The sequence below is a fragment of the Mastigoproctus giganteus genome, chromosome 6 (assembly GCF_048544385.1).
Source record: "Mastigoproctus giganteus isolate SK-2022 chromosome 6, ASM4854438v1, whole genome shotgun sequence".
Lineage (NCBI taxonomy): Eukaryota > Metazoa > Arthropoda > Arachnida > Uropygi > Thelyphonidae > Mastigoproctus > Mastigoproctus giganteus.
Window position 1 is genome coordinate 200,323,997 of NC_143580.1, and position 14,136 is coordinate 200,338,132.

The window sequence follows — 14,136 nt, forward strand, 5'->3', positions numbered from 1 at the left end:
TTTGCCTCCACCTGGTGTGCGCTGGTTCAGCATCGCTGGGATGAAAACGGTCATCTCACCTATTGCGAGTCACCGCGATTCTAACAAGCAACAAATGCACACTGAGATGCACACACATACACACACGTGCTTTCGGTTAGCACTGCGTGCGCGTCGCCGCTCCTCAGTGATAATGACAACCAAATGAAAGACACACTGCTGACAAGCAGCAACAACGATTCTGGACAGAAACAAGTGTGGCATCTCGAGAGGAGTAAATATTAGGGTTAACCATTATCGGGTTTGTTTCCTTTTTACGACTCTGAAACGTCTACCAGAAACTGCGTTCGCCGGTGGAGCATCGTACGGCCACGAACGGTAGAAGCCAAGATTTCGAAGGTATTCTTCACAAGGACGTTCCGTTAAGGATTAACTCTGTGCAAGCCATTCTAAGTACCCATAAGCAGTTGAGAGATTTACAGGTGAGTGCTTTATTTACAACAATTACACTTACTGACAACAGGGACACGCGCAGAGAACTATAAAATAAGATTAACTTTGTTTTCGCCCAAAGAGATCACATTTAAATCTTAAGTGAATCTCGTTAAAATTTTCTGTTAGGTCTATGAGAGTTGATGTTTAACAGAGCTGCTTTTATGTGCAATCAAGGAGAAATAAAATGAAATAAACAACAGCAGAACTTTCACCATTAAAATGAAAAATAAGTTGTGTTATTTTGTAAATGATTTTCTATTTTAAACATATTTTAATAAATGATTCCATCTGCATCGATGCAACCTTCCCGCTAACTTCGAAAGACAAACGCAATTCAATGAACACTATATTTCCCAACCTTTCGCATCTACTTAACACTACAGCTCATGTAGAAAATGCTGACGAACCTAAGTTAAACACAGCACTGCTTGTGGTTGCACTTTAGAAAAACGATATCACAAAAAAGAAGTGTCTTAATAAAGCTGTACTTCCTGATCATTAAAATAAAGAATTAAACAAATTTCGTGGATTGACTTGTGTCTAGACGAGAAGATAAGAATAGATTGTCGTTTTCGTAATATTCCTAGGAAGAAAGAAAGACACATGGAACATGGAAAAGAAAACAAGTACAGCGAAGATCAAAAAGAAATAATAACATAAAATAAAAAGGACAGCAGAAGGCAGTGACGTAACTAGGGTATAGCAAATGTAGCGCCGACCATAGTCATTGAATGGATCCAAAAGATGAATAAATGAGATCGAGTAAAGACTGAATAACTGAATTTATAACTCATTTTAAAAATATTACGTAAACTATTATAAATTTTGGACAATAATTTAATAATAAATATAATATAATTTATTATTAAATTATAATTATTGTTCTTGAATATCGACTTTAAAATCAATAAATAAATCAAACGACGTGAGCTACAAATGTAAAAATATTTTATGCAGGGAATGTCGCTTTGAAAGCACATCATAAGAAATGCCACACATTCAGAAATACGATCTAGTATCTGCTTTTCATATATTAATACACGAATTTTGTTATTAATGCTCAACTTTTTTCCCAAATTTTCCCACCTAAAGGATATAAAGGGAAGTCGACCGGGACCTACATATATTTTCGTTTTAGTGAAATTTTAGTTAAACAGGATTTTACTGTATAACGTTTAAGATTTAATTCCGGCGAATTACTTCTGTTTCAGCCAAATTACTTCTGTTTAATCAAAGCGCCACCTATTTCACCTACTTCCTGCTGAATATTAAATGCAGCCATTATATTAATAGCTATTTTACTTCTTCTATTTTTCATATTCCAACAAAGCAAACGTCCATCCGATTATCGATTATTTTCGGGCTTCTTCTAAGATCTCTGACAGCTGCAGATGAACCTTAATTAATTTCTCGGAAGGTAAGGCCCCCTTCAGCTGGAGGAATTTTTTAACTCCTCCCCCACTCGCTTGGTACCTATGCTGTGTCTGGGGAAAGAGGTTCTAAAGAGCTCGAATAATTTTCTTCTGCTGAACCCGGATAATTCCATTTTAATTACTCCCTCTTCCGCATTTTCTCACCTTTAGTAACTTCTGTAAAGAATAGAAAAGCAGAGGATAAATCTCTTAAGAGAAAAGAACACAATCGGCCGGAAGGCTTCATGAGCTTGTTGACAGCAGCATCCATCTGTGATAAACTCGCGTTGCACGAATCAATAACAACTATGAGGTGTGATGTCACTCGAGATGCACTTTAATTAGCTTTTAGATAGAAACGTTTGGACTGTTTTGAAAGTCATGTGAAGAAATGCGAAGTCAAACATAATCCTAAGCTAAGGTTACACATTGAATTTGCGGGGAAGCAAAGCTCGGCATTGAGTTCACAAATTACTTCAACTAAATATTTTTGAAGCAAAAATTTATTTAATATTCCTGTAGGAACCGAGCGACTTCTAGACTTTCTGTATCCCTGTAATTATCGAAACACAATGATCCGTCTTTCTGGTTTTCTCTGATTTCGTAATACGCTTAGTAAACGTTACAGCTAAGCTTGGGATTTCTTGAGACGATTGTTAAAAGGATCTTATTAGTGGGGATGTTTACAGGCCAAGTAACACTGTTCGCTAATTTCACTTGGTCTTTTGTAGCGAGGATCAGGTTGGGTCGTTATCTTCTCTGGGCTGGCTGCTGCAGCTGCTTCCACGTGCATCTGTAAATAGTGGAGTGATGTGAATCTGTTGAACTATCCTTATTCATTCCTCCAATTCAACAATTCCAAATACCGGGCTTAGGCAACAACAGTTTCATACAATTTCTTTAAAAAAACATCGTGGAGGCAGTTTGCTAGCAAACTTTACTGTATCTTTTACCAGAGCTAATTGTTTAGGCTGTCGAAAGTGCTTGGTAATGAAAGATACGTTTCTTAGCTTTCAAAAAACAGTTTCCCTACGTTCAAAGAATATATTTCCTAGGGACCTAAATTCCTCCATTTTAGGCTGAAATTTTTAAAATATATTAAGCCTAGAGTTATCGAAATTGGTTAGTGTGCTTTAAGTACCAAAACAACTAAAGTTGTAATTCATCAGTATATTGACAGCCTATCTGTCCTTTGAGATATTCTCAGGAAATGAATGAAATCTTTACAGAATTTTGCTAGCAATTAAAACTGAAACTTTTTTTTTGTCATAGTCTTACGAATATTCAAAATCTGGAATGAAGAAGGTGGAATTTAGGTAAGATCGCTACAGAGTCCATCCAGGTAAATAAGCAAAAATAAATAAATTTTCTGTTTATACTTCGGGACGACCACGCGGTCAGGGTAGAGAAGAGGAAAAGCATAAGCTAGGTATCTGGAAAGCAAGGCAACGGACAATATGGAGTAAATTTACTGCATGCAACTTTTAAATCTTTGGTCTTAATAACCGAAGATTTGAAACTATAATGAAATAAATTTTCTGTTTATAATGTGGGACGACCACATTAGGTCAGAAGAGTTAAAATAAATTCTCTCCCACTCGCTTTCGGGAGGAGTTTTAACCTCTCGCCCAAGCCAGTGGGGTTGAGATTAAAAAATTCTTCCAGCTGAGAGGGGTCCTTACCTTCCGAGAAATTAATTAAGGCTCATCTCCAGCTGTCAGAGATCTTAGAAGAAGCCCCAAAATAATCGATAATCAGATGGAGTTTGCTTTGCTGAAATATGAAAAATAGAAGAGGAAATAGAGGGGGTACAAGAACATTCTACTCTATTTAGTGGTTATAAGGCTTGAACCACGGTCATTCAAAACGCACGCGCACTTTTGTACCCACGTGCTTGGCTACTCGACTAACCAATTAGTAGCCGTTGAAAAATGACCATCCATCTGATAAGATGTTGGATCTCTTCTAGCTGAGATAACGAACTGATCACGCCGCAGCATCGATGATATGAGATGTCCTCTTTCAACACATGAGGTGGCATGTGTTGAAAGATATCATCATCAGCTGGGCACAACGGGAGCATGAAAACGCGTACCTAATCCTGAACTATTCAGGCGATCCACAGCACTTAAAAGTTATTGCGCCGGTGTCAGAGAACTAAAGAGTACCATAAAAACATTTTCCAAACTATGGCATCATTGCTGCCAACACTGCACTGCCTGAATCATATCGTGATGAAAATGGATCTGGATTGTCCACTCTCGGATTTTATTTCTCGGTTTACCAATCTGTGTATACCTTCTTCAATTTTGTGAATTCAACTAATATCAGAGTAATAGTTAGTCCCTGATTTTTGAGTATGTATTTCTAAATGTGCTTGAGGCTGCCTCTGCTTACAATTTAGCCAATTGTAAGCAGAGCCAATTTGCTTGCAAATTGGCTTAAGACGATTGTAGCATCTTTCTTTGTAGCATCAAAGAAAATTTCTATTATGCCTCGATCCAGAACATGGTGGACTTCCCATCTTAATATGAGCTCCAGGTTAAAACAGCATCTGCACAAAATGTGAAAGCAGTCGCAAAGTGTTCAAGACAGGATAGCTTACTCTAGAGCCCGTGCAACATTTAACAAGCTGAAATATCAGTAATTAAAAATTATATGGACACTATCCTTCGTAGAGGAAAAATCCCCAACTTTGAGCGGCCTTCTGATTTCCCCCTAAATCTTGAACCTGACCAGTGACTTGACTATATCTAGATTTGTCTCGAACTTGGAACAATGTGCTAATCTTCAGACACCAACAACTGGAATCCAACCTGCCGCGCTGTCTGCAGTAACGATCTCCAGGGAATAGCTTATTGCTGCCATTAATTCTACACCGGCTTCTGCCACGGCAGGTGCAGATGGAATACCTCAATTAGCCCATACATTTTGGGTCCCCTTCTAACTATTTTAATGCTATTTTGTCAAGTCATTTCTTTCCCCAGCAGTGGAACATCTACCTTGTGAAGCCTATACCCCAAATTCAATCTCCTACTCTTCTTAAGCATTACTGGCCAATCTCTAATGCCTCAAGCGTTCTTAAACGCCTTGAGAAGGTACTTCTTCCCATTATAACTAAACAACTTCTTCCACATCAGCCTAATCAAATCCATTACTCCCGTCCTCATAGATCCACTGTGACATACCTCTTAGCCACCACCAGCTCTATCCTCTGCGTTTGAATCTCATGCAGAGCTTGCAGTCGCCTATGTAGACCTCGAATCAGCTTTCGACTCAATAAATGTTCCTGCAATGCTGAAGCTACTTTCAGACCATTATCAAATCAAGGGAGATACACTTCAGTTCCTCACTTCACTCCTTCAAAATAGAATAATCCGGCATACTGTCCACGGCCAAACATACGAACGATCTATCTCTTCAGGCGTGCCACAGGGTGGTGTCTTATCCGGGCTCTTGTTTACAGCGCTTATCTCTCTCCGCTTGTTGAGTCCAGGCATGATACTTTATGCTATGCTGATGATATGAAACTCCTCACACTGATTTCTCCACATGATGATCTTCTCGTGATAACAGCATCAATTGACAATATACTCTTGGAATTTTCAAACTACTTCAACCAGTTCGGACTAAAATAAATCCAGAAAAGTCAGAATTTATGATATTCTCATTAAAGAAAACGCCTTCTTATATTCAGCCAACACTGTGTAATTCTCCTATTCCCATCGTCAATAAGCGTGCTGATCTCGGGGTTGTTTTTGATAATAAGTTCTGCTTTGGTGACCACATGGAAAAGCTGCTCAACCAGGCAGCTCGACTTCGATGGATGGCCAAACAGCATTTGCATTATATTAATGAAGTCGTGACTACCAGAAGATATATAAAAACCGCAGTGTACTCTCCACTTTTATATGCTGCAGAGGTAGGGGCATCTGCTGCCCCAAGCACAATTAGACCACTCTTTTCTACAGAGTTTTGGCTCTTAATATGCGCCATAAGGACAAATGAAATGACCAGTTTAATAACAATTCGCAGACACCCCACGCTGATTAGGGTGAAACGCTTTACCACGACTGTAAAAATTATCACTGGCAAGATTTCGGCACCATCATTCTGGGACTTATGTTCTCGGAGAGTCCCTCAACCTTCTCTCACAACGACTCCAACTCTGTGCCTACATCTCAACGGTTTCCACCTATCTGATAGGTTTCTGCCATTTCAGCTACTTTCATGTGCCCAGTCGTTGTATGCTGACCTTAATAAGTTTTCTTGTGACAGGAAATACAGATGTCGCATCCTTAAATTGTACTTCCCTGTCCGTGATCCTTCTCCTCGAAGCTCGCCTTAATGCCGCAAGCCAGAAATATGACCTGAAGATGGCTTATTAATTTTTCAGTTTTCCACCTATATATTCTTTGTACATTTTGATGTATATAATTGTATTATACTTTGAGTTTTTAGCTGTATTTCCTTTTATTCATCCACATATGTATTTTCTTATGTTTATCAATTTATATTGTGCTATTACTGTTAACCATCCTTCATATTGTGCTATTACTGTTAACCGCTGGCCTTGTGGCCGTGAAGGGCAATATTGCAATGTATCCATTTGTATTTATTATTGCAATGTATCCATTTGTATTCATTATTGCAATGTAATCATTTGTATTCATTATTGCAATGTATCCATTTGTATTTATTATTACAATAAAGATTTCTATAACAGTAGCTCTAGAAGAGCTAATTGGACGCATTGTTTCAGAGAGAGGGAAACTCTCCTTCTAACAATATTTCTTCTCTTTCAAATTTCGAAAAATCACGAAATTCCCCATGTTTGTTATAGCCACTAGTTACACAAACACTACACACACCAGCAGAATTCTGCTAGGAGTAGCTTTATTACACTGGAACATTTTATTCTTCACATTTACGGAGGATGGTCATATTTCAATGTCTACTTAAACTGGAATTTATTTTTAAATCATTCAATATATTGTTTTCTTAATCTTTAATCTTTAATCTTTATTGTATACAAACATGGTATATACAATAGACCCTTCACAGCAACAATGCCAGGGGTTTTACATTGGTAAATGTAAAACCCCTGGCATTAATGAATACTTTAATCGTCCAACTACAAAGGTTTAATGACACGTCTTAATTTCTGAGAAATCATCATAATATGGAACACCTTCTTTATGTTATATTCGGCAGTAAGCATGCTAGTTTACCAAAACTTATGTAAAACTGTTTTCCTTAGAAAGTGTGTAGGTAGTTGGAATTCACGAGTTTGCAAGCAAATTAACATTCCACCAAAATATCGAATGGACATTGAATTTTCGCAAAGGAGAATACCTCCTCCAATATTCATGAAAGCACGGTTAACGTTGGTTGCGACAATGCATTTGTCAAGGTCAAAAGAGGAGATGGTGAATTTAAGCGTGGGTAAGAATATGAAACATAACCTCCATCACTCTTTGGATGACAATACTAAAAGATCGCAAAAACAGACTCAGAACACGTATAAATTTCATAAAAAAAACACAATAAAACTAAGGGCTTATAAAAAAGAATACTAGATCATTTAGTAAGGATAAATTCATTCTAACACTTTTATATCAGGCAGAGTTTAGTCGTGTCTGATACACCACAACACTATTAATCTCAGTGTAAGAAAACCTGTGAAACCTTTCTGTTATCTCGGTTTTATTTAATGAAGATGATATGAAAACATATGATACTGTAAATCACATCAGACACTATATGGGTTTGGGAAAAATAATCGATGATCTGAATGAAAATAGAAATTAAATATGAAAAAAAGTGCAATAATAAAAACATTTGCTTGAAGATAACCCTATTGATGATGTTAAATATAATCACCATCCTCTCAGACCTGACAAGAAAGGCTCGAGTTCGTTTCCGTCAATGACGAGAAATTTTATGGGCTTTTTCCCAACATGGCTGAGTTAGTCAGTCTCAGGCCAGGGTTGCATGATTTATGCTCCCGGATACTAGGGGTTTCGTACAACAAACCGACAGAAAGATACAATATACTGATGCTTCATAGCCTTACTTGCTTTGGCGCTTAATACGCACTTAATTCTCAACAATAATGGAATCTAAAAATAATACTCAGTGAATTTAACTTACGATAAGTATTTATCGTAAGTAATGCAATTAATAAAGCAGTTGTATTACCTATTCTGGAAGAATTACGCGTGTTCTGGTGTATTTGCTGTTTAATGGAACTAAAATTCGAGTTTCCCGAAGAAGAAACCACGACTCTCGTCTGAGACCGATTAACTGAGCAAAGTTGTAAAAAAGGCCCATATAAATTCTTTGAGTCATTGACGAGATTCGAACTCAGACCTTTTCCACTCGGTGTGGGGAGGACAGCGATTGTACCAATATATGTATGTTGAGGGTACCAATATATGTATGTCACCCTTTCCTATATGTATGTACCCTATATGTATGTTACATACATATAGGAAAGGCCACCATAATAATGCGTATTCAGACGTAACAAGATGATATTTTTATTTTTATGTGTCCTCATCAATAGTTATGTCCTACACGATTATACTTCTACACATCCAGTAAAGTTTTTGCTTCCTAATATAGCAGTTCCAACTTAGAAAACCAATATGGTTTCGCAATGTGTATGTAGCCCTGGAATATCGTATTTCCCTTGAACACACGTCAATGTGAATCTTATAACTACAATACGAATTCTACGCGGAGTAGAAAAACGTCAAAGTCATTTTGCTTGCTATGAGTACAATTTGGCTGCGGGCTCTCTTGAAGGAAGATGGCAGTTTGGACCATAACAACAAAGTGCCAGAATCATTATATGCGGTTGATGTTTTCGAGAGAGAGAGGGAGAGAGAGAGAGAGATGCGACACCAAGTACAACTAGGCGTAAGGAAAAGTCTGAAACGCTTTTACTTGGAGACTTGCAGTTGGTTGGTTGTTTTATAATACGCACCGAGGCATTCGCATTTTTCCTTACACTCAATTGCACATTTCGCTCTCGAAAACGCCAGTCGCATGTAACGATTCTGTCAATTTGTTGATATGATTCAAAGTGCCATCTTCGTTGAAGAGACCCCCGCAGCAACAATTCCCGAATTGATTTTTCAGGAATCTGGAACACACGCGCGCCCGCACACACACACGCACGCACACACACACACACACCATCCAAAAGTTAAACGAGTAGTATTAATCGACTCGATTATGTTGAACTTGTAAAGAACTTGCCTCTATTTTAATGAATTATGACCATGAATCATGACTACCCAAAATTGAAGAACCGTGTCTACATTAATTCAGGAGTTTAATAGGGAGTATCATGAACCCCCAACAGCCTTACAATGAGCGCTCACGTTTGAAAGACTAATCATAAGGCCTTGTGGCAATGAATCCACAAGAGTACAAGATTCCCCTTAAATTCTGACCTGCAGTACCTTTTTCCAGAGAAATAAAAAACTTTTTTACTTCAGTCAGAGAGGTTATACAGATTTATTGAGGTCCAGGATAAATATATGGAAGTACGTAAAATATGTAATTAGGGAGACATTTTAATTTTCCTTATTTTATTTACTTATTATTTTTTCCCTACGGACAGTCCTGGTTTGTTGACCAGAGTCCCGTTTTTTTTTTTCTCCTTCTCTGATGCTGATCATTTCCAGCATCTGAACCATCAGACACATTAATAGATTGATATGGTATTTTACTTCGCAAGATTAACGTCCAACTTATACAAATATTATCTGAAAATAAATTCGCAGAAGCCTGGCTTTATTTTCGGACTGCTACTGCCTGTATCCCATTCAGCCAGTATTCAAAATGCAGGGACAAAAATTCCACTGGTATTGAAATTTCAAACATTATAAAATCAGCTCAAGCAAAAACAGATTTTTTTTCCTTAACGGCTGTATGCCAAATAACAAGCAGTATGGGAAAAACAGAGCACAAACAAACCAGCTAACACAAAGTTTTAGAGTCAGCCAGATTTCATTGGGAAACTTGTTTATATTATTTAAATTTTTTTACGTAGAACTTTGAGGAATAGAATACGACTGAGTTTTGCTACATCGAACACACACACACACACACACACACACACACACACACCCCAACGTGCTGAAAAAAAGAGATACGAAACTATTATTAGGAAATTTTACTTAACAAGTGACCTAGAATTGTTCACTGAAATTACATGTGTAAAGAAAAAGGGGGGAAATGATAAAAACCTGTTGATACGAGAAATGAAATGAAAATAACTTTGTAAGTCACAGGCATATATTTTTTCCGCTAACGCAGATAATTCCATCCGTAGTTACTTAACACTTCAGTAATTAATAACGACAGTAGCTATATATACAAAAGAAACTTCATAAACACGGACCTCGTGTTACTAAATTACGGTTCACAGTTTTGGACTTCAGAAAATCTGGTTATCTCACCCAGGCTTATCTTCAACAACATATCTCTTTAATGGAATGGGATTAACTCTGACTTTTTGATTACCCTTGACATAAGTACATATGTCCTTACAGGCAGAGTTTTGCTGCGTCAAAAAGAACATGGTTTTCTCTTTTGTTCTAGCTCTACTTTTGCTCAAAGAAATCGCAATATCTGCCATACCGTGGAATATTATTTTTACACAGGGATGTAGTCTTATTTGTGGATTTTTCAGGAGGTAAAATATCGGATTGATACCAACGTTTTAGAATATATACTCTTAGGCTCTGGAAGTTTTAAGGCTTGACTGAGATTCCACAGACTGCAACAACTCGCCGCCTTTAGAAAAATTGCTGTAACGTTGGGACAGCAGCTTCGATTCTTTTCAAAAGTTCGGATGCATTTATCCTTGGAGATTTTCTATACAAAATTCATTCTGAGAAGGTAAGTCATTTTTCCTGAAGTTTTGGTAAAAGCTTCTCGACCCCGAGAGGAAATATTATCAAGACCCATTTGTGTAAATATACACAAACATATTCATTCTCAAGAAAACCTTGTATCTACGCTCCGTTGAATGTTACTAGCTGTATTTTACCTCCCCCCACGCCAGAAAAATGTCCAGTCAGATTTCTAATGATAAAGAAGAGGTTTCAATTTCAAGAAGAGATATTATGACAGTATTAAATGCTACAGGGACTCTACCAACCGAAAATGATTTTTGTGCTGCTTCTATTGGGATATGCAGCAGCCTGGAAAATAGGATGAGCGAGAGAGAATACAAGGCCTCCTGGAACATGCAAAGAGGAGGGGTGATCATTTCATTCGCGGACTGGTGCAAGATCTTATCTTAATGATCATCATTTGAATCTTCTGTGGATTTCTCCTCCTCGAAATACTCTCCCTTGAACTTGACACACTTTCGCCACCGTCGTACTCAAGAATTAAATTCTTCTTGCAAGCCATTTTTCGAAAGACTACTAAGTGCTTCCGTTGTGGCTCTTCGAGCATCGTTGTTTCGGACGAGGAACGCTTGCCTTTCAGAGCGTTCTTCAGACGTGGAAACAAGAAAAAATCACAAGGGGCTAAGTCCGATAAATAAGGGGGATGTGGCAGAACCTCGGCACCTATGGTAGTGATCACTGCCTGCACAATATTAGCCGTATGGAGCCTGGCATTATCTTGGTGGAGAAACCATTGCACACCGGAATATGGCCATCCTACCAAGGCACTCATTATCATAAGCTTCATTCATCTCTTTAACTGTTTCCGATGCATTTAAGCTCCGTCTGACACAATAACGAATCACATATCGCTGTTCAATCTGTATGTCCGACATGATACTTGCTTCAAAACGATGTGGCACGCAGCTAAAACATCTCTCTTCCCGCAACACTAGCTCGACAAGTACTGGCATGCGCACACAGAGTCTGCTCAGTAGCGATCAGGGAGAGCGCCTCCAGCGGCAGTTATGGAAAGTTCCGGCGGTAAACATAAAATCTTGCACCAGTCCTCGCATTAAATTATCACTCCTCGTATACTGGCTGGGTAGGGTTACCAAGGACGAAAACTGGCACGCGCATAGTTGTTTATACATTAATGCTAACAATATAGTAAATAAATTTGAAGTATTGGTTATCAAATGCGAACATTGTAGGTATTTTGGAAATATGATGCCACTCTTAGACATAGAAGATGAGAATTTGAATACTGTGAGTACAATGTGTAGAGAAACAACACACGGGAGAGGAGGGGAGGGGGAGGATTTATGGTCTTCATTAAGAAGCACAGAATTCAAGGCGGTACACCCAGATGACGTCAGTTGCCAGTATAATGTAGAGTCAGTTTAGTGTGACGTAAGCACTGGGAAAAGAAAAATGAGAGTAGAAGAGTGTTATAGGCCAAATGACTGTGAAGTTCATACAAATAAAAATGTACAGTACCACGAGAGTTCTGAATAATCCTATGTTTTATTCAATTAGTGTGACGTAAGCACTGGGAAAAGAAAAATGAGAGTAGAAGAGTGTTATAGGCCAAATGACTGTGAAGTTCATACAAATAAAAATGTACAGTACCATGAGAGTTCTGAATAATCCTATGTTTTATTCAATTAGTCTGCACTTGAAACACGAAATATTTTGGAGATTATGTTTATTTATGAAAGATTCGTTCCTAAATTTTGCCATGTCATGAAAATAAAAAACTGTAATACTTTCACTGACACAAGGAAGTTAGCTATTTTTCAAATTTCGCATTAGATATAGCAAAACTGAATCAATCTTTTTTACTATTGAAAAGGATTATAAAACTGAATGTCTGCGATTTACAGCCGGAAATGGTTGTCAATCAATGCACGATAAAATTAAATTAAACATTATACATTTATATCATCTTTATTTTCGTAGTCAAATTCTGTTTTCAGAATTTATGAACACGCGCAATGACTTTTAGTGAATTGCCAGATAAGTTGTTAAAGAAAGGAAATCCTGGTATTATAGTTAGGGATGTTTTAATAACAATGAAATGAAATGATTGATAAGAATTCGAAGCTGTTTATGTTACACGCAGCATGTAACTACGAGCTGAATTCATATTGGATAACAAATTAGATTTGTGATCGGTATACGAGACAAATGATTGAAACGTCGAGTGAGGGGATCCAGATTATGACGTTACGATAACTTATTTCTTACAATGAACTCAGTTAGGGAGAGTTACGAAACATTTTAAATGCGTTTCACCATACAGTAATTTGTAGCGAAACGCTCTAGAGCAGCGTTTCTGTATGATTTGGAGAGCATTTTCTACTGGTAGAAGATGATAGAAACGGAAGGGAAGGTTTTTTACTATTATTATTTTTTCAGAATCCTCACATATCCGCTGTTCAATGAAAGCATTATAACCACCCCTTCCTAATCGACCCTTCCTACTCACCTGGTGGTACATTTGTTGCTTGAGAACCAGTAAACGTGATAGAGCAGGTTCGTGGTGTGTTGCAGACCATAAAGTGCTTGACCGACATGGCCAAGGGACATGATCTGACTTACTTCGTAAAAGGAATGATTGTCAAGTACCTGCTGAAGGGTAGCAATACAGTATTACGGAAACTGCGAAACCTGTGGGCTGTTCGCACAGTGCTGTAGTTAAGGTGTTCCATGAGTGAAAGGACAGTGGACAAAGCGGCATTGGTCGCCGGACCAACGGCGGGCGCCCACGCTTCATCGATTGTTTGTGATGAAGGTAGGCTGTCCCGACTTGTGCGAGCCGATAAACGGAAAATGGTGGAAAGATTGACCATGGACTTTAACCGAAGTACGACCAGTGATGTTTCCCAGACCACGATCCAACGAACCCTCCTTCATATTAGAAACCAGAGTGGGCACCCCGTAAAGGTACCCATGCTTACGGCCATCCATCGACAACGACGCTACAGTTTGCACTTTAACGGCGTCATTGGACCAAGATGACTGGAAAAAAGTTGCCACAAAGCAATGGCAGGAATCACGTTTCCTATCATTGCTATGCGGGCGGTAGACAGACGGTACGGCGAAAAACTGTGGAGAGGAATCAATCCAATATCCTATAGTCCAACAGAAATAGGCAGGTGGCGGCAGTGTTTTGTATGGGGAATGTTTTCCTGGGAATCTCCTGGGCCCTCATACTCCTAAACTACGCACTAAATGCCAAAATTTCCTGGTGCCGTTAGACTTTCATTCATGGTGCCGTTAGACTTCGCTTGCATCACACTGATCTCTGCAGCTGCGGGAATACAGAAGATTGG

At 38.3% G+C, this 14,136-nt stretch overlaps 1 protein-coding gene across 1 annotated transcript in view; it reads left to right on the forward strand.

Annotated features, from left to right (window-relative positions):
* The first annotated feature begins 218 nt into the window (after positions 1-218).
* The window catches only part of LOC150084873 (neuroglobin-like), a 105,660-nt gene continuing 91,742 nt past the window's right edge, over positions 219-14,136 (forward strand). The window contains exon 1 of the mRNA XM_090375605.1: positions 219-461. The gene's annotated coding sequence lies outside the window, so the exon portion shown is untranslated. The remainder of the gene's footprint in view (positions 462-14,136) is intronic.